Source organism: Macrobrachium rosenbergii, chromosome 30, assembly GCF_040412425.1.
Source record: "Macrobrachium rosenbergii isolate ZJJX-2024 chromosome 30, ASM4041242v1, whole genome shotgun sequence".
NCBI classification, from domain to species: domain Eukaryota; kingdom Metazoa; phylum Arthropoda; class Malacostraca; order Decapoda; family Palaemonidae; genus Macrobrachium; species Macrobrachium rosenbergii.
The window spans coordinates 33,779,329-33,799,516 of NC_089770.1; the positions used below are offsets into that span (position 1 = coordinate 33,779,329).

At 35.5% G+C, this 20,188-nt stretch overlaps 1 long non-coding RNA gene across 1 annotated transcript in view; it reads right to left on the minus strand.

The window, feature by feature from the left end:
* Nucleotides 1-1,264: 1,264 nt before the first annotated feature.
* LOC136854806 (uncharacterized) overlaps nt 1,265-20,188 on the minus strand; it is a 31,038-nt gene continuing 12,114 nt past the window's right edge. Inside the window, exons 2-3 of the long non-coding RNA XR_010857812.1 lie at nt 3,131-3,159; nt 1,265-2,939 (exon numbers count right to left, since the gene is read on the minus strand). This is a non-coding gene — a long non-coding RNA (uncharacterized lncRNA). The remainder of the gene's footprint in view (nt 2,940-3,130; nt 3,160-20,188) is intronic.

The following is a 20,188-nucleotide window of genomic DNA, read 5'->3' on the forward strand; positions in this document are numbered from 1 at the left end:
AAGTTTATGCTCATCCCAAAAGTATTTCTTGACCTCATTAAACTGTGCGTAGAGTCCACTGTTTTCACTTTCAATGGTGATGCGTATGAACAAAAGATCTAGAGTATCAATGGGATCCCCCTCTCACCTGTTTTGGCTAATATCTGCATGGAGTTCTTGGAGAGACTATTCTGGGTTCTTGCCCGTCTCTAGTTTAAACCTATATTTTGGGTTCGCTATGTTGACGACATTTTCATTCTTTTCCTTCATGATGACGATTTATTCAATGAACTAGTAGAGTATGTTAACAGACAGATACAACAAATCAAGTTCACTTCTGAACAGGAATCAGAGCACAAATTACCTTTTTGGATGTCTAGTTTTCACAATCCAAACACAAAAAGTTGAATTTTCAGTTTACCGAAAGCCGATAATGCAGAAATTATATGTTCATTTTATTCCTATCACAGCATACAGATAAAGAAAAATATAATTAACATGGCTGCCAGGGCTCTTCAGGTTTGTGACCCAATATTTAGATGATGAAATTGCCCATATTCGAAATACTTTTAGTAAGTTGAGTTACCCTACCCATTTTATTGAGGATGCTTTGTCTAAGGCTAAGAAAAAGTTTTACAACCTTCACTCAAGCAGATTGATCACAGCAAAGAGATTCATAACGCTTCCATATCAAAAAACTAAATCATCAACCCAGTTAATCAATAGTACAGGTAATGTTAAAGTAGCTTTCACATTTGAAAACTCAATCAAATCCAAATTCAATAAGAATAATAGCCACAGAATTGATAGTGATATTAACAAGAGAGACATAGGAGTATATTCTATAAAATGCAAGCTCTGTAATTTATTTTATTTTGGGGAGACAAGTAGGGGGAAGAACATCAGATTGCAAGAACATAAAAAAGCGGTTAGGGATTCGCTCAAAACAGCGCTATTGCTAAACATTGTTGTGAGAATAATCACGTCATGGATTGGGAGGGAGCTAAAACTCTATATAGAAGTAGTCAAGTAGGCCATAGAAGGGTAGTGGAGGGGGCTTTGATAAATATTTGCAATACATTAGATGGCAATAAAGCCTTTACGCAGGAGGACCTACATACAGATAGGCTAGTCTGTCATTCCATAAATTTAAATTTCAGGCAGTTTCTCGAGGCCCCTGATACTGTGTCTTCCTCATCTCTCCCCGCACAGGTTGTCGAAGTGGCAGTTGTCGCAGAAACAACAGGCACCGATGCTGAAATGCGTTCCCCACCCACGAACCACCTAGTCACCAGTGGTGAGCACCGTACGCTCGAGCGACAGCCGTTAGAAGATCACAACGGTTGGCCCACAGATACGGGGAAACAGCCATTACGTAACTGCCAAGTCCACACTGAAAGAGAGTTTGATGTTTTCCTGGCTCGACTATCACCAAAATTCTTTTCAACGTGTCTTTTTAAGAAAAACAAGTATTTTTATTCAGTTGGCTGAAGAGGACCGTTGCGCAAACGGTCGAAAGCTCCCTTGTTTTTATCCCCTTTTTTGTATATTTTTGCATCTTAAAAAAATACAATTTATCAATTATATTACTGTGGCTTTTTTACTCATTATTTTCGATTACAATATAGTGACGCTCCACAGATTGTTCTCATTGTCTCGGCCCCGTTCCAGTAAACATCCTCTTATGTAAAAAGACGGCTGCAGAAATGCATCGTAATTATAGTACAAAAACTTAAATCTATGATTCTGAGAGTAAAATAAGGTTTTACAACTTGGATGAGCTGAAACTTCACAATAGATCTAATTTTCTCCAGTACAAACCAACCATTTATAAAACCTTCGACCAGAGAAGAAAAATCAAAAGTCCTGCAAAGCAAGAGAGCAACGAAAGGCACACAAAAGGGCTCATTAGTGGAGGGACCAAAGTAACGACCGCAAAAGGTCAACATTCAAGAGCTGCCGAACAAAATTACCGAAGGTCAGTTTACCACGGCTGTGTTGGGATCAGTGATTTGGTAACTAATTTGAATGGAATCAAGTCCTTCAGCTTTATCATTATTGATACAAGTCAATTGACTATGAAAGCCATACCTAAGCATAGGTCTGTCTATTGTATTAAAAGTGAAAACAGAGGCCTGTTCATGGTATTAATGGCATGAGTTATCACTTACAGTAAAGTTATAAACTTTAAATAGTTAACAACTACGTTATCTTGTTATAAACAAATGGAAGCTATAATTTAAGTTACATAAACTTACAAAAATTTAAAATTTAAATTTTATTCACCAAAGAAAATAACTACAGTAAATCTTAAAAGCAATAAATTATCGTAAGTTATTTTATCTCAAAGCATTTTAAAAAGTTGTCCTTTTAAGTTAAGAAGCACAAAGTAAATTAACTATCTTTAGAATAATAAAGGAATTTAAATAACATTAACTTTAATCTTATGAAACATTTTGAAACTTAAATACTTAAAGTTTAAAGTTCAGTATTGAAGATCTTATCACCAATTTTAAAAACAAAACTTCAAGTTAAAGACTTTTACTATAAACTGCAACAATTTAAAAAATTATTTTCTTTAACTTTAAATGTAAACAGTTACTTGACTTGTCAAATCTTTCAAACACTAAAGAATCTAGTAAAGGACGCTAACTAATAAAAGTTGGGCTGATTCACTCACCACCTGAAAGGAAAATCAATTAGTAGTTGGCTACTGTCTGAACATACCGTGCACCTGCCCATAGGTCATAAGACCTATGGGACAGGGCATATAGGGGCCTCCACCCCCAGGGACCCCTAGGGGGTGGAGGTAAAAATGGTTTTATGAAGCCAAGGCTGGTAAGAGCAGAAGTCCGTTTTTGTGTAACTTGAGACGAGTCGTTTTGCCTTATGAATTTTGTCTTCACTTATTTCTCACAGGCGTAGTTCATTTCACAAAGCGCTTCAGATTCCACTAAAATCTGTAAGTAGTTTCAAATTGTAAGTATAGCAGCATATGCATTTGCTTGAATAAATTAATAATTATTCCCATTCAAATCTTTACAACATTCAAGGTTGTTAAACTAAAAAAAAAAATGGCTTTATACAACAGCCACGTAAATTTTAACTGGTACATTTTGATTCCAAAGTACAATATCAATTTAATACTAACCTCTATAGACGATCGGAGATCTCTCGACCCTGGAAAATATTACGTTTGTAGTAGAGAAATAAATGACCCCTGGCCTAGTCGAGTTTTACTTCCAGAGTGAAAAACCGGAAGAACGCTTAACAGCCAAGATGTGTTTCAGAATATTGATCAGAAGCTAAAATAAAAACCTCAAAGACAAATATTCACTGTAAACGAATTGTGTTAAGCGTAGGTTATTCATATCTTATCTTTTGTAGACCGAAAAAAAAATATATATACATTTAAAATTTAAGAAAGTCTGAGCTACAATTTTAAAATCCAGTTGGAAAAGCTTAGTTCAAGAAACTAAGATCAACTAAGCTTATTAAAACAAGCCAATGCGTTAAGTAAAGAGACCCAGGAAGTACTATGATTAGGAAAATTAAAAATGTAAACTGGAGTCACGAAACATTTGAAATTTGATAAAAGTAGTAAACAAAGCTGTGATAAAATTCGGCCCTGGCAGCGCGCTAGAATGTCCCATCGTCTTCACGGAGACCATCTTCCAAACCAGCACACTCCAATATTAGTTCAACGGACACAAAATCAACTCCTTCTCCTTATGTAGAAGGGAGTTTCCCATAAACTGCGAAGCGTCGTCGTCAGAGGAAGAAATTCGTCGTTCCCGAAGCGAAAACTGGGAGAATGAGCAAAGGACCTGCTTGCAGGCAGGATTAATAGAGCACTTCAGCGATGTCCTAAGTTACTGGTGACAAAGAAGCCTAATATCAGATTTTTACTGGGCATTTACTTAGCAGCCTTAACTATTTGGCCTCTTGTTTGTAAGCACTTAATTTGGCAATTATCTCTTAGCTGTAATCATAAACTTTGTAAATGTTTTTGTGTAAAAAAGAAAAATGAAATTGTATCTAAAGTGAGAGCCTCAGTTCATCAAAGTTAATAATGTACTGAATATGGTCAACTTTATTGCAATGTTGTTACATGTTTTTTTCTGGCGTATTTTCTAGACAGGAAGGGGAGGCTCCTTGACACTGAACTAGCAGGAGGCATGTGTTGCTGCTTTTATCACGCAGAAGTTGTAAACTTGAGGCGAGGAAGGAGCCTGGCATTACAGAATCTCTTTGCAAGGGATCAATTTAATTGATGGTTCACTGTGCAATTATTTACTGGATGGTTCACGTGGTTATCTTTTCAATAAATTGTTAAGTGGTGCCTATATATAAATATAATCGTCCTTACCTTCACCAATAGTAATTAAATACCTAAGTTTAGGCAGAGTTACATAATTTTAAAGAAAATTTTTTTAATGAAAATAATTTTTCTATACTATTCCACAATATTATTTGTGAAATAATGATTTTGATACCTGAAACCAAGATTTGATTTGGTAGTTCTTTCAAAAATGAGAAATTCTTTCTTTGCTATGAGTAAAATATTTAATAGCATGAGTGATGAAGATAATTTATCTACGTTTATAAGACAGTTTTTTTTTTTTTGGAAATTAAGTGGCACAGGTCCTTCAATGCTGTGTCGTGGCTGTAAATCTAGTTACCATAAAGCAGGTTGTTTAAATCAAACCATTAGCTACTGAAAAGTAGCTTTAAAGTTCATATTACTGCAAAGGTTATCTTTAGTCATTGCACGGCTGATGGAAGTGGACCGTCTTGATTATTTTTACTTTTTTAAACATGCGAATAGTTTGATTCTGACTGAAAAAGTTTATTGAACAAATGTACAGGTTGTCGGACTTGTGAGGATAAGGTGTTTAAAGCTATTACGAACAAAAAAAGTGGTTTGTTTCAGTGAGACTTGAAGGAGGGGTTTGCGTCGGGGTGCTGATTCTGGTTCATGGCAAAATCCCCACAGTTACTGACTGCATTGCACATGATCTTGTCATGTTTGTCAGAACATTATGAAAACCGGTATAAAGCCTTTGGGAACTGGTATAATCCATATAGCTGGTATTGTTTCTAACTGAAATCCTTTTAACCATAATCTATCGAATGAGTCCTCTCTCTCTCTCTCTCTCTCTCTCTCTCTCTGGTCTCAGTTCTCTCTAACGACTCTCTCTTGCAGGATACTGGTGTCCCAATACACCTTGTAATTACATATTAAACAGAATGTCCATCCCAATAAAACACATTTCTATTGTCTCTGGTAATGTTGCAATTATAAAAACACACAATGTTAGATATTTATGGGCACATATGAAATCTCAGCATTAAAAAACTCCATATATTTCGTAAGGTCTCGAGACATCGTATTCTGAAGGTCAGTTTTATAAATCTCATAATGATTTTAATAGTACAAGTTTTCGTCGTGAAAATGCATTATGTATGACTTATAGATATGTAATTGCCTTGGTCATAAATCATCCATTTTCAAAGACCGTTTAATTAGGCTCTGTGTAACTAATAACTTCTCATCTTCAAAGAATTACCTTAGGAACACTGGCCCTCCATTTACTTACGTACAAAAGGGTTCTTATATGTCATCTAACAAAGACTGGAAACCTCGAAACCGAAATACAGACTATTGTCAAACCCAAGAAAAGGATTTGGTTGCGATACGTTGAAGACATTTTCACGTTCTGGGATGGCAGAAGCGGACACCACTTGCGCATCCAGAAAAAAAATTAATGGGGACCAGTTTTCATATATATATATATATATATATATATATATATATATATACACACACACATCACGAAGGGAGTAATCGGGAAAGGCATCCTCATCCTTTAACAGTTTATTTTCAATGCCGACGTTTCGCGACGATTTCCAAGTCGCATTTTCAAGGCTATAGAATATAATTTGCGAACAGTAATAACAAAACAATTCATGGAGATATGCAATGGCAACAGCTCTTTATGAAGTTAAAACATTTAAAACGAACACCTCATTCTAAGACAAACCCATTATAATTAAAAGGAGTTCACTAAAATCTTAAAACAACCTACCCATAAGGAAGAAAGAGCAAGACATATATATATATATATATATATATATAACATATATATAAATAAATCAAAACAGAGAGGAGGAAAACCAGTTGCCCAAACTAGGCTATAAACAATTTTACAGAAGACGACTGAGTGTTTAACGACGGTACAGTCTTTTTGATAATTATGGATTCTAGGATGGTTAAGTCGTTGTTGTTCTGCACTTGTCCTAAGATGGAAAAATCCTTGCTGTCAATATAAGTTTTACATAATTTTTAATGATTACGTATATTTGATTGTTCAGGATTAGATAACCTGCTACCTGTTCCCGGTGGGAATCTATGCGGACCTTCAACAGCCTCCTCGTGCATCCCACGTATATCCCGTGATCACATCCCGGCCAAGTGTGTTTGTGTAAGACGCTGGACGAAAGCAGAGGACTGAGTCAGTCTTTGTCTCTAAACAGAGACCCTGTTGGTAAGGGATTTTTCGGGATAATTTTCAGACTCAAAGCAGGAAAACTCTTTTGAATAATGGCTGTGCATTTTCTCCTGAAAGTGTCATCATGCCTTCCCCTATTACTTCCTTCGTCATGTCTACTTCGAGCCTCAGCTCCGGCCCTTATGTGTGTGTGTGTGTATATATATATATATATATATATATATATATATATATATATATATATATATATATATATATATATATATATATATATATTATATATATGTACACTCGGCAAGAAAAGTGAAGATACAGTTTTCTTTAGATTTCGTTCATCGAATTTTAATTTTTTCTTTGCAGAAAACACAAAATCTCGGTAAATTTACTCTAGAATATGAAAATACAATGCAAATTATATCATATATGTTAAATCTGCAAAAACAAAAACGTTCAGATACTTAAAACACCATGCATGTCCGAAGTAATCAGAATTTCTCAGGTGACTTCGTTCATAGAGATCTAAAAGATAGTGTGTGGATATCTCGGTGTAGTACTGTTTATCAGAACGGCAATATTTACTCGTTTTCTGTTATGGACAGGTTTAGTATCGCATCATCATAAGAGATAATGATAATTTCTTTAAATTTTACACATTCATATTTGTATTTTACGGTGTTAAAAAGTCAGCTGGAATTAATGGCGGTAAATGTTGCGACAGCTATGGTAAGTTGACCAAATCTATTTAAATCTGCAAAAAGAGTTCTCTATGATGTTTGGAGCGCTTCGGTGGGAAAACACAAGTAACTGGATGTTTCTTGACGTTACCATTTCTCTCTCTCTCTCTCTCTCTCTCCATTGCTAAAACATACTATACAAATATAGTATCGCTCAATCTCTAAAAGGAAAAAAAATAATGAAATGAGTAGCTCTACACATATACGGTGAGGCCTAGGCTTACACAACAGCAACAAACTCTCTTTCTCTCTCTCTCTCTCTTTCTCTCTCTCTCTCTCCTCTCTCTCTCTCTCTCTCTCTCTCTCTCTCTCTCACATCGTAACATTGCATTCGTTCCTTTATTGTTCCCCACTTTTTTCCTTGGACATTGCTCAAATTTAACTCTTGATTTCACTATGGAAGATCACGTTTCCGATTATGCAAGCATTCCGTTCATTGTGGTGTCATAAATTCATTTGTGTAAGGTTAATTGGTAGGTTATGTCGAAAAATGTTTATTTTGCTCAGAACTGTCGCTGCAAATTACAACTTGAACGAATACTGTAAAGCTTACTACTGCATTTAAGTATCAATGATGTCAGAATCGTAGAATATGATTGAGAGTTACAGGAGGTCAAGCAAAAACCAACACACTAAGACTGAAGCTCCTCCCCTTTCTAATGTTGCCAGATGTCGCATTATTTGAGCAATATATGTCCAAAGATTTAAAAAACTGTATCTTCACTTTTACACACACACACACACACACACACATAGTATATATATATATATATATATATATATATATATATATATATATATATATATATATATATATATATATATATATATATATATATATATATATATATATATATATATATATATATATATATATATGTATATATATATATATATATATATATATATATATATATATATATATATATGTAATGTGTGTGTGTGTGTGTGTGTGTGTGTGTGTTACTCTCTGATCACAAATACGTGCAAACAAGTAGCAGATTTTTGGTTATGTCTCAAACATGAATTTCTATATAAATCAGTAGATTTTGTACACACACACAAACACACATATATATATGTGTGTGTGTGTGTGTGTGTCTTATGCAGTCATAATATTTGTAATCGGTTTACGATCTGTCCCCTGAAGACCAATTAGCAAAACTAGAATAACACAGGCGGGAAACGAAGTTTAACGACAGCAGCAAAGCCGTGCATGGCGACATTGCTTAATGGATTGAAAACTGAAGAGGGACAACAGGTTCTATAACCACGGAGGTGTTTCACCCTTACGCATCTGAAGTACGTAAACATACTTTATCAAGATATTATGTAGCCCAAATAGTGTTATGCAGGCTGATTATGGATTTTAAATGCAAGTAAACTTGTTGTCACGAAGGGTCGCGAACACTGTTTGGGATTGTAACTGAAATCATGAATGGCATCGACATCAAAATGTATTCGCTTTCTCAACACCTGTTGCCTAAATCATGTTCTGGAGAATGGTAATTGTGACGTTTATTTAAAAAACAAATATACCTCATGAAGAAATTTAGGTGTTGTACTGCATATGCTTAGACAATTGACAGCTGCCTCTTGGGTTCTAATATAAGATCTTCCTTGCTACTCCAGCCATGAATCTCTTGACTTGTTGCAACTCTTTGGAGAATCCATCTGTTTGCATTATAAATCACTGAACCCTGTGATCCGGGTATCCTTGTAACGAAGTAGTCTTCTCTTGATTTCGACTCCCTCTGAGTGTTATCAATGTTTTGCTAAGAGGATGTATTCAGGAGTTATAAGGTTCCTCTTTGAAAAGAAGAGAGGCTCTCGACTAGTAGACCTTAAATATACAATCGAAAGTCATCTTTTATTTAGTTCTTTTTATGCTGTTCAACGAAGATAAAGAATCCTGTCGTATTAAGAATTTTATTGCTGTGATTATCACCTATTCATAGGATGAGACAGATGCTGTATTTTCACATTTCCCCAAATAAAGATGAGAAGAACATCTGCAGAAATGGTCTGCAAGCGACAGACATGTTGTTCTTTCCAACGTATTGTGTCTCAGTTTATTTCCATTGACTCTGATAACCAGGAAGCCTTCCTCTCCCGGCCGGGTGTTTCAGGAAGTGTTTTAAATTGAGTCTTTTATGTTTTCTGTGAAGTGTGTAGTGAGATACAGCACTGTCCCAGAGCGAAGGCTATGTTATAAATTCAACGCCAGAGGAGGGTTGTTGCCGACAGCATATGGCGTCTCAGTGTTTGTTAAGAAAGTCTATTCTTTTCGTATTTTTCCTTTTTTTCGTGTTCCGTGTCGCAATACCCATCACATCTGTCTTATTTCCTCTTACTTTTAGCAGTTCATTGGTCTGGCCAACCAAATAAAACCTTTATATCACTGTTTTGTGAAAACATTGAAAAAAGCTTAGCCCGGAACTCCGGAATATTTGGCAGAAAGGAAAACAATTTCATGCAAACAGCCTCGGCCCCATTGCCATCCAAAGTGCTAACATATTCTTTTAGCAACTGCTCATCTGTACATACTCAGTGAATGAAGAATTGACTACGACATCTAACAAAATTAAGGAGATTCATTGGCCTTTTAGGGATCATCACATGCAAATGAATGGGGCAGTTTCCCGAAAAAGGTGTTTCCGTGTCATCAGACAACCGCTTCCAGCTCTCCGTCCTTTCCAGACCTGATGTCTGGATGTGACTCATTCTCGTCAGTCAAGAGGAAACGTAAATGTCTGTCCTTTCATTCCATTTGAAGACCATCAATTCTCTGCTTCGAACGCGATCATGGTGAAGATGCTGAATGACCTTTTCAATGGGCATAAAATTTTATCATGCAAAGGCGGAAGTCGGAGTTACGGCATTTAACGAGAGGTGGAGGAAATTGTCTGGGGAATTTTTTTGCCCTTGATGGTGAGCTGATAATTTTTATTACTTTTGTTTTAAGTAAAACAAGAAATTTTAGCAGTCACTTCATCTGCCACTTCGGAAATGAGATGAAACAAGCTTTGTTACATAAATTTATTTATGCATTTTAACAGGGATTCATAAATATACAACATAAGGACGATACTTTGTATATGAATACAGTACTGAAATAGTTTACAATTTGGACTTTGTAAAAGAAAAGAGAACGATTATATATCGTCTTGTGTAATGATAAAATGCCTTAGTAGGAACGTTAATTCCCCGGTACTTGATATTTTTCTGAATTTCGCCTCTCCCTTCTCTCTCTCTCTCTCTCTCTCTCTCTCTGTATGTATGTATGTTTATATATATATATATATATATATATATATATAATATCTCAACACACAATCACGTGCGGAAGGCAAAAGAGTTTTCTTGCCCAGGTAATCCCTTCTGCAGTTGCTCAGGTTCCAACTTTTAGACTTGCGGCTAGTGGATAACGCGCCTTGCTTTCCACCTGAGAGACCTGGGTTCGATCCGGCGAGTTAGATTTTTTCTGTTCCCACCGATTTAGATCGCTCAGGTTTATCGTATGGCCTAGGGGGATAAATGAGATCAAACAAAGAAAATCTTATTATATATATATATATATATATATATATATATATATATATATATATATATAGTGGATATATATATATAATATGTGTTGTGTGTTGTGATTTGTGTGCAGGCAAAAGAGTTTTCTTCCGCTTTAGATCGCTCATTATTGGGGATAAACGAGATCAAACAAAAAGCGATCATTTGTTTGCCAATGAACGCCAGAAGCGTAGCGGGGAGTGTTGATCACTGTCTTCTTGTCAGACTCTCTCTCCCCTCAAAAAAAAAAAAAAAAAAGGCCATTTACCGCTAATTTAGCTCACAGTGTTACCAACTGACGTTTCTACAATTAAATTTTGTATAAGCGGGTACGGGCAGGGCATTTCGAAGCATATTCAGTGGCGCGCCATCCTTGAAAGAGGTAACATCTTGTGATATTGGATGCGGCCGACCGAGATATGCCGGGGTGATGCTTAGCAGTTTAATAATAAGGCCTTTATCTTCCTTTACGGGCGTTTGTTTGTTTAAATAAATATACTTTATAACACAAAAGAAAACGGAACGACTTCAATACTATGAGAAAAGATGACTAACTGAATTATTATTATTATTAAAATAGTTTAACCAGACCACTGAGGACTACCTCAATTAGTTGTCACACTTCTGTAAGACTTTTAATTTGTGTTAAAGATTTATTTAATTTATATTAAACATTTTATAGATATTTTGCTGTTTATATTAATATTTTAAAATTAGTAAACCATTGTTATAAGCAATTTTTGGGTGTATATACTTAAGAATACCAACTTTAGGAGGGTAATCTAATATGACTTTAGGTTTTTTGGGATGATGGTTTGGGTGTATTTTTGTCTGAAGTGACATTAGATTGTTTTAGTATGATAATTTAAGGTATATTTTTGTTTCAACTATCAAATTAGGCAGTGAACTGTTAAAATGTGCACCTATAAGCGTTTTATGGTACTTTTAAGAGGTACGTGGTATAAATGTACCTGTACTTTATGGCAAAAATACACATTCACGTATATATACAACACTATATTGGAGTTTCTTTTTATAAAGGGATAGGCTTGGGCTTGGACGCTTTAATCCGTTATCTCGGTGAGCTACTTGTATATATGTATATATATATATATATATATATATATATATATATATATATATATATATATATATATATATATATATATATATATATATATATATATATATATATATATATATATATATATATATATATATATATATATATATATATATATATATATATATATATATATATATATATATATATATATATATATATATATATATATATAATATTATTATATAGATATAATTTATTAAAGATTCAGTCTTGCCAATAGTAGGAGAGATGCTTTAGAACTCAAATTATTGCCCCAACATTAAATCAATTTTTCATTTCCTTTCCATTCGTGTGTAATATAGAGACTGGACATCAGCCGGGAGAGAAAACAGCAGTGTTGCCTGGACCTTTCGGCATGACCTTGTCTCAGAAAAATGTCGCTATTCATCAACAGGTGGGTCCAATGGCGGCCGATTGCCGAAATCGAAGCAGGGGCCTTGCAAAGATTAGACCCGGGCTTGGTTAAGCACTGAGGTACGCTGACAGCATTATTATTATTATTATTATTATCATTATTATTATTATTATTATTATTATTATTATTATTATTTATTAGTTGTAGTAGTAGTAGTAGTAGTAGTAGTAGTAGTAGTAGTAGTAGTAGTAGTAGTAGTGGTATATTCTCGTTATAAATCAGATAATTCTGTCATTTAAAAAGTAAGATTGTCACTAAAAGTCAGTTGATCTACTGAATGGTAGGATATTTCCTATTAACACTTGTCCCTTCCATTAAAACAGCTGTCACAAGTTTAGGATAAATGATCATCATCACTATGTTCACGTATTGGGGAGGAAATTCTCAGGCGAGTTTTCCGTAGGATATCGAAATTTTCGTATCCCGTCAAATAATAGTTTTCAGACCAAGGAACGATAAGTAGCATTACGATGACGGGTGATCTAACTGTGAGTGTCATTTTCATCTGTTAATGCTTATTTGCATTAATGAGATTGACCATCCCATTCATGGAAACTGGTCATTCAGTGCTACCAGAATAATAGAACAGAAGAGTAATTCTTCTCCTGAAACACGAGAAATCATTTGTGCTGGGCGGCATTTTGGCTTAGTGTTAGACAGGATCATCAGTTGAAGACCTGTGGTCAATGACATTGTTATTTTCTTTCTGAGTGATTATTTACTGGTATTCAGATATTGCTGCCCTGAAAACCAAAGATATGTTTAGGTTTGTTTATATTTTCAAAATCAATATTTTCGTTTTGCTTTCAGGGAAACAAATAAATCCGGAAAAATTAAAATTAATTCTTGAGGAACGATAAAAGATAAAATATCGTTGAACGTTCCTTCCCTTGAAAAAATGTAGAAATCTTCAACTATTTAAGTAAGAAAACATTTTTTTTTATCCAGTGATGCTTATAAACAGACAATAGAATAACCAAACCGATTCCTGTGTCTCGGTACATAATGCAAAATTCCATTTAGGTCTTCTTCATCAAAAGAAATGTTGTCCAAATTAAAGACTAAGCAATTTAATGTCTTCGAGTAGCCAGTTGGGAGCCTGTAGTCAGCCTTGCTCCTCTCGCGACTGATTAGTCTGATATAGTCGTTGGCAGCTGGGATTCCCTGCATTCACAAAATGCTCTCATATTTCTTTTTGTAACTGGGAAAACCGTGCTCACAAAAAAGCAGACTGCGTTTTATAAATTGTGATGTATCTACAGAATTTGTAGTTATATATGTGTATATGTATGTATGTATATGTATGTATATATACATATATATATATATATATATATATATATATATATATATATATATATATATATATATATATATATGTATATATATATATATATATATATATATATATATATATATATATATATATATATATATATATATATATATATATTTACACAAACACACATATATATATATATATATATATATATATATATATATATATATATTATATATATATATATATATATATATATATATATATATATATATATATATATATATATATATATATATATATATATATATATATATATATATATATATATATATATATATATATATATATATGGCCATACAGATAAAATAAAGGGAAAACAGAAGGTTATATAAATTCCAGGTGCTAACATCACCGTTTTTCCAGATATTATCATCTTGGTTCATTTTTGGGGACTTTTTTTATCGAGGACGTATAACCTTCGACATTGGTCACCCTTCCAATTACCCAACATTCATAGACATTGCTGATCGAAAAAGCAGCTGTATTATGGGCTATTCTACAATAATGTGTGCTTTAAGCGCGCGTGCACAGTGTACATGAATGCTAATATGAATGTTGAGACTGAAATATATTATAGTAATAGTTCAGTATAGTTTCCACATGTTTCACTTCACAAAATCATTTTTGAGATCGGGGAGCGGTAGAGCTCGAGCGTGACTGCTGATCAATATGGCACATCAGTTCGTAATTTGCAAGTGAGTGTGCGTGCGAGCGTATCAGCGAATATGGACTTAGTTCTTCTTGTAATTGGCTCCAAGTCTTCAGCCTGTGCCTCGAAGGAATCCATCTATAACTGACAGCTCCATATCGCCGCGTTACTTTCGTCATGCAGTAATTCGTGACAATCACTTGGGGCAGGTGACTGTATACTGATGACATGGTTTCGCTGACTCAGATGGGATTATGACTCCACTTTAAGCAAACATACGTTTTTATCTGGATATTAGAACTGCCTTTTCCTACTTAGTAACAATATAAAGGATTTTTTTTTATACGAAGGCCTGCGGTTCATTTTACTGTACAGTATTGAGAAGCATTACAAACTTTATCATTTATGTGTATATGTATAAAATTGTTATCATTATGGAGCATATTTTATTCAGATTTGTAAATCTGTTCTTAAACGCCATTTACTCCTTATCATGGTCTCATGCATGACTGAAGACACGCAGAGTTTGGGTAGTGCATAAACTCTCTGCTCTCAACAGAACTGACAGATCAGAACCTAACTCCCCCTTGCTGGTAACTTAAGAATGAAGTAAAACTTTTTTTCGTTTATAAAAAAAAATATTTAATATTTCAACTTAATACTTTCAGAGTACAATTATAATACCATTGCCAACTTTATGTGAGCATAAGAACGCGAAATGTCCGTCCGTCCTGCGGTCGTGTGACGTCACAAACTTATTGCGGTCTTGTTATTTAGGCTACCCTAGACTCACCTCGTTTTGTATGTGGTACTCATATCTCATACAAACAGCGTGTTATTTCGTTTTTCCTAAAATCTCAAATAGATAAAGATATATATAAGTCGTAAACGTATGTCGCCTTGACGTCACGAAAATAGCATTTTCTTAATGAAATTCCTATAGCACTATAGTTATCCACGTTATATTATTAAAAAAAAAAGCGAAATTACACGAGAAGGGCGCATCCAATATGCACTCACATGAGCAGTATCGAGAAGCTCCTGTCATTTCCAGAATTTTTGTAAATATTTGAATCCAAAAAGTATTGTTTGAGTTATAGCGCTTTGAAGTTTTCAGTACCATGTCGGAACAAGGCTTGGAATTTTCACTACAACATGCCTACAATTATTACATGAATATTTGTCGTCTATAAAATCAATGTACGTTAAAGTATGCTGTGTTATTCTGGCACACAGAGTTTTAACGTATATTGATTCTATAGACGACAAATATTCTTGCAATAATTCTAATACTACAGGTTATTGCTACCAAATCTTGATAATGTGTTCAGATTCATGTCGTCAGCATCTCTTTCTCTTTCTTCTTCTTCTCTCTCTCTCTCTCTCTCTCTCTCTCTCCCTAATTCCGTTGTTTTGTTTTGCTCTTTTAACGACATTTTTTGTGCCTCACTGCTCGGGTGTCAGCACAAGGTCAAATCATTGCGGAGGTTTTGTTAAACAAGCAATGAGCGCCTTCCCTCCGCTGTCGTCGCCAGCGTCTCGTTGGTGTTGGTGAATGCTGGAGGAGAGAGAGAGAGAGAGAGAGAGAGAGAGAGAGAGAGAGATGCCAGAAAACACTAGATAATCACACAAAATATCGTCGAGAAAAGGCAAAAATAAGCCGTGTTGCTACACTAAGAAGGCTGTACTTGCGTGCGTCTCTTTCAATGGTTGCGTATGTTGTCCTTTTAAACCAAAGGGCGGGGTTACGGGCCGTGGACGGTTTAAATAGATATGTTAGGCTAAAGTGAGATGCTTATAGAATGTAAAATAGCATAAATCTTAATTTTGATATTTTGAAGGTATCTCGGCTATTCAGAGGGCAGTATGCCCTTAAGCATGAAGTAAAATTTTTTTTTTTATCGCATCTCATAAGCCATTTTTTTATTCTCCCAGGATATAATGAAAGACCGAAGACTGATTGAAGTGATTTTTGTTTCTCTGCACCGACAAAATGTTGCAAATTCCTTTTGCATGCATTTTATGCATACGGTTCCTCGGTTCGAAGCAGAGAGGCCTTGGCTCCACGGCCAGTGTTGGAAGCCCTCGTGGGGATCTTCAGAATTGTTATCGGTCCTTCCTTCGGGCAGAAGTCAGTTGTTCGTTTCGATCTGTAGCCTATTTCAATTTCATGCGTGTGCTTGTTTGCACTTTTTGTAACAACTTCAAAGTGCAATTACTTTTCTTAGCGACTTTAGTATTTCTCCCTCATTATGCAATCAGTAGCTAACCGTCTGAGGTCGGTTTGTTTGAATGAAAATGCTGGACAGAGTAAATTGCAGAAATGAATGACATAAAAGTTTGAGTTGGGTTTTGGTTAATTCAGTTGCTAATAGGAAATTATTGAATTGTATAGACTGGAATTATATTATCTTATGATAAAACTCTAAATATACTTTGATGAGAGGCTGTGCTTGGCAGCCATACAATGAAGAAATGCCTAATCAAATTGAATTGAAAATTTCGAATCATAAACAGGGTATAGAATGTCTCTTTGAAGTGGCAGATGCCCTGAAAATAAATTTCCAGCATTATTCGGCTCCCTCGTGCGCTTATAAACAAACGAAAGTGAACTCCTTGAAATCATACATGATTTAATACAAGCAATATCGACTGGAAAAAGCATCTCAGAAATCATCCCTAAAATTGATTATTATCAGCTGATTAGGCCTCCAGTACCTAAGGTGAATAAATGGAAGAGAATCATGATCTGTTGTTATCAATATCAAAAGGAAGATATTTCCTTGTTGCGTTTTTTGTGACTTACATTGTACTGAGGAAAATTGAATTGATAGAGAAAGTACTTTCCTATGCGAACGATCAAGTCAGTTTTTGTTATTCTGTTATACTGTTCGGTCAAAAGACAGCTGCTCCCTTTGGGAATTTCAATAGTAAGATAGTGTTGTCAATAAAATCATGCTAGTCTTTGATAACAATACATCCTATTTATAATTTAGTTAGAGGATCAATGTATTACTCTATAAAAGACAAACACTTAATCAACCCCACATAAGTTTGCGATATATATATATATATATATATATATATATATATATATATATATATATATATATATATATATATATTTATATATATTTACAAACGTCTTTTGACCGTTTGTTTTCCTTTTTCCGTGTTAATAATTCGTTAAGACATAAAGTAACAGAGACAGAATTACGAGATGATTACGGGAAGCCAACTGACGTTTCCCACGCCACTCCCTCAGTCCCTATGACTGCCAGGTTGATTTGCGAACGTTCCCAAAGCAATTGAAAGCACCTGGCTAAATTTGATAATCTTCACTCGAGGGGAAGTTAGAACCCCTTCTCGCTAAGTAAAGGAAAGCCCCCTGAGACCTCACACTCTCCAAATATTGCTAAAACAATCCCAAGTCAATTTCCCTGAGAACCATTCGAGGGAAAATTCTCCCTGGTCTGCCACCTGCAAGCACCACCGCGGTCACTTCTTTGACCTGTCCCAAACCTGCGTCTCATCCCTCATAACCTTGACTCTCGAATCTGATTACCTCATTATTGCTAAGAGATTCACAAATTTCGTGAAAATCATTCTGTGTAATAAAAATCCACAATTATAAGCAAATATATTACTATGTAAAATAATCGAGGACTTTCGAACACTTGAACGGTGTTCCTCGTCAATGCTAACGTTAAAATGTAAAATGAGAGGGTAGTTTTCTTACGAATAGCCTTTAAAAATGGGAGTGCTGGTTTTCGTCACGGAGTGCTTGTTAGTTGTTTGTTCCAGATTCAACAGGCAGTTGCGCCAGCCTCGTTGATCATCGAACGTGCGATGTTGCACCTGCCTGCGCTGCATAGGTGCCATAGTCGGAACCATCCACAGGGACGTCGGCTACCTGGAGAGAGGAGAGGAGGAAGCAGAGCACCAGGGTTCACACGGTCAACGCCAGTTTTGAAACTGAAATGTTTTATGTAGTGTTTGGCAACAAACAAGTTAATAAAAGGGTCTTCATTTGTAAATGTCTTGTCATCTTCAAAGATATTCCCATGTTTATAGCAGCACCTTCAACTAGTCGTCTGACATGAGTATCGTTCCTTTTAAAAGCAGTTCGTGCGCCATCCCAGTTAATTCTGTGGTCTAAGCTAAAACTATGAGCTACCAAAGTGCTCCCCTGTGCATGAAGATCATAGGCCCTTCTGTGTTCCCTTAATCTTACATCCAGTCCCCTACCACCCTCCCCGTGTAATAACCATTGCAATCCTGGCAGAGAACCTTGTCAACACAGTTGTTTCTCTTAGTTTCTATGGGTAAGGTCATCAAGTGAACTTTAAGCATGTTGTGGACCTCTTCACTTAGTCACCCAGCTTGCTGCTTGAGTGGAAGAGACGAGAGAACAGAGTGAACACCTCAGAGCAGCTCCACTGAGAGAGAGAGAGAGAGAGAGAGAGAGAGAGAGAGAGAGAGAGAGAGAGAGAGAGAGAGAGAGAGAGAGAGAGAGAGAGAGAGAGAGAGAGAGTTGCATTTCAGAGCAGAAAAAGAGGAGACCTAGAACGGGAAGACGGTTAAATACTGACCTCTTCCCTACAGCATCTGGAGGAGTCCTCGGCTTCAGAGGTGTCTGGGACTTCTTCAGGGCTGGCAGAAGTCACTTCTACTCTCATTCCCCTCCGGAGGTCACATCGAAGAGGAGTGCTTCAGTGCTTGTCAAGGAAGGGTGAATTTCAGTTGAGTTTCCTTACATATAATTCTGAGGTCTGTCAATTGAGACCTAGCAAGACTTCATAAGACTACAAGAAACCCTTCGTTGAATATCACTTGAATTTCAAAGGATCATGAAGAAGCCAGATCTCAGGACTCAAAAGGTCAATTAGATTACGTGATTCTTTAATACTAAATTCTTGTGTTAAAGAAAAAATGAATTGAAAATTCTCTCTCTCTCTCTCTCTCTCTCTCTCTCTCTCTCTCTCTCTCTCTCTCTCTCATGCAAGTCAACGAATTATACTGTAAATAATGGATACATCAATTGGACAAATATTTTTGCCTCTTGCTTTCTTTTTCTATCTATCTATCTATATACAGTAATCTGTGTATATATATATATAAATATATATATATATATATATATATATATATATATATATATATATATATATATATATATATATGTGTGTGTGTGTGTGTGTGTGTGTGTGTGTGTATGTGTGTATGTATGTATGAACAAGGCAGTTGCACTGACGTGCCTTCTGGTTTTCCAGTGATTAAAAAAGTAGACTGACATCATGGGTAATACCCAGAACAAGGCAGCTGCACTGATGTGCCTTCTGGTGCCCCAGTGATTAAGAAAGTAGACTGACGTCACGGGTATTACCCAGCCTCCTTCTTCAGCAAGGGTTCTTGGAAATAACTGAGGTCAAATCTGTTTACAGAAATCTGATGCATGAATATGAGTGATCCATTAATGCAAATAATCTCACGTGCACTCACTCACACACACAAACAATGCAAGCACAGGCACAAGAGGATAACCAGAGGCAAGAAAGCAAGAGATGTACCAATTCCTGAAAGACAATTTGTGAGACTGAAATCCTTGAGCGTCGTCTGGGACGGAGGGACTTTTCCTTCTTCGCTCTTGGTTTGTGCTTTAATTAATGAAGAAAACTTGGAGATTCGGCCTCGCGATTTTCTCTCGATATTCCTCATTGTTTCCACAAAGGTTGGCTATTGCAGAAGTGTGTGAGTCAAAGCAAATCAACAGATACAGTAAGTGTATGAGTATGTACACACACATAAACCTATGGTGGCGTATGTATCTACTATGCATATATGTATGCATGTTTGCACGCATG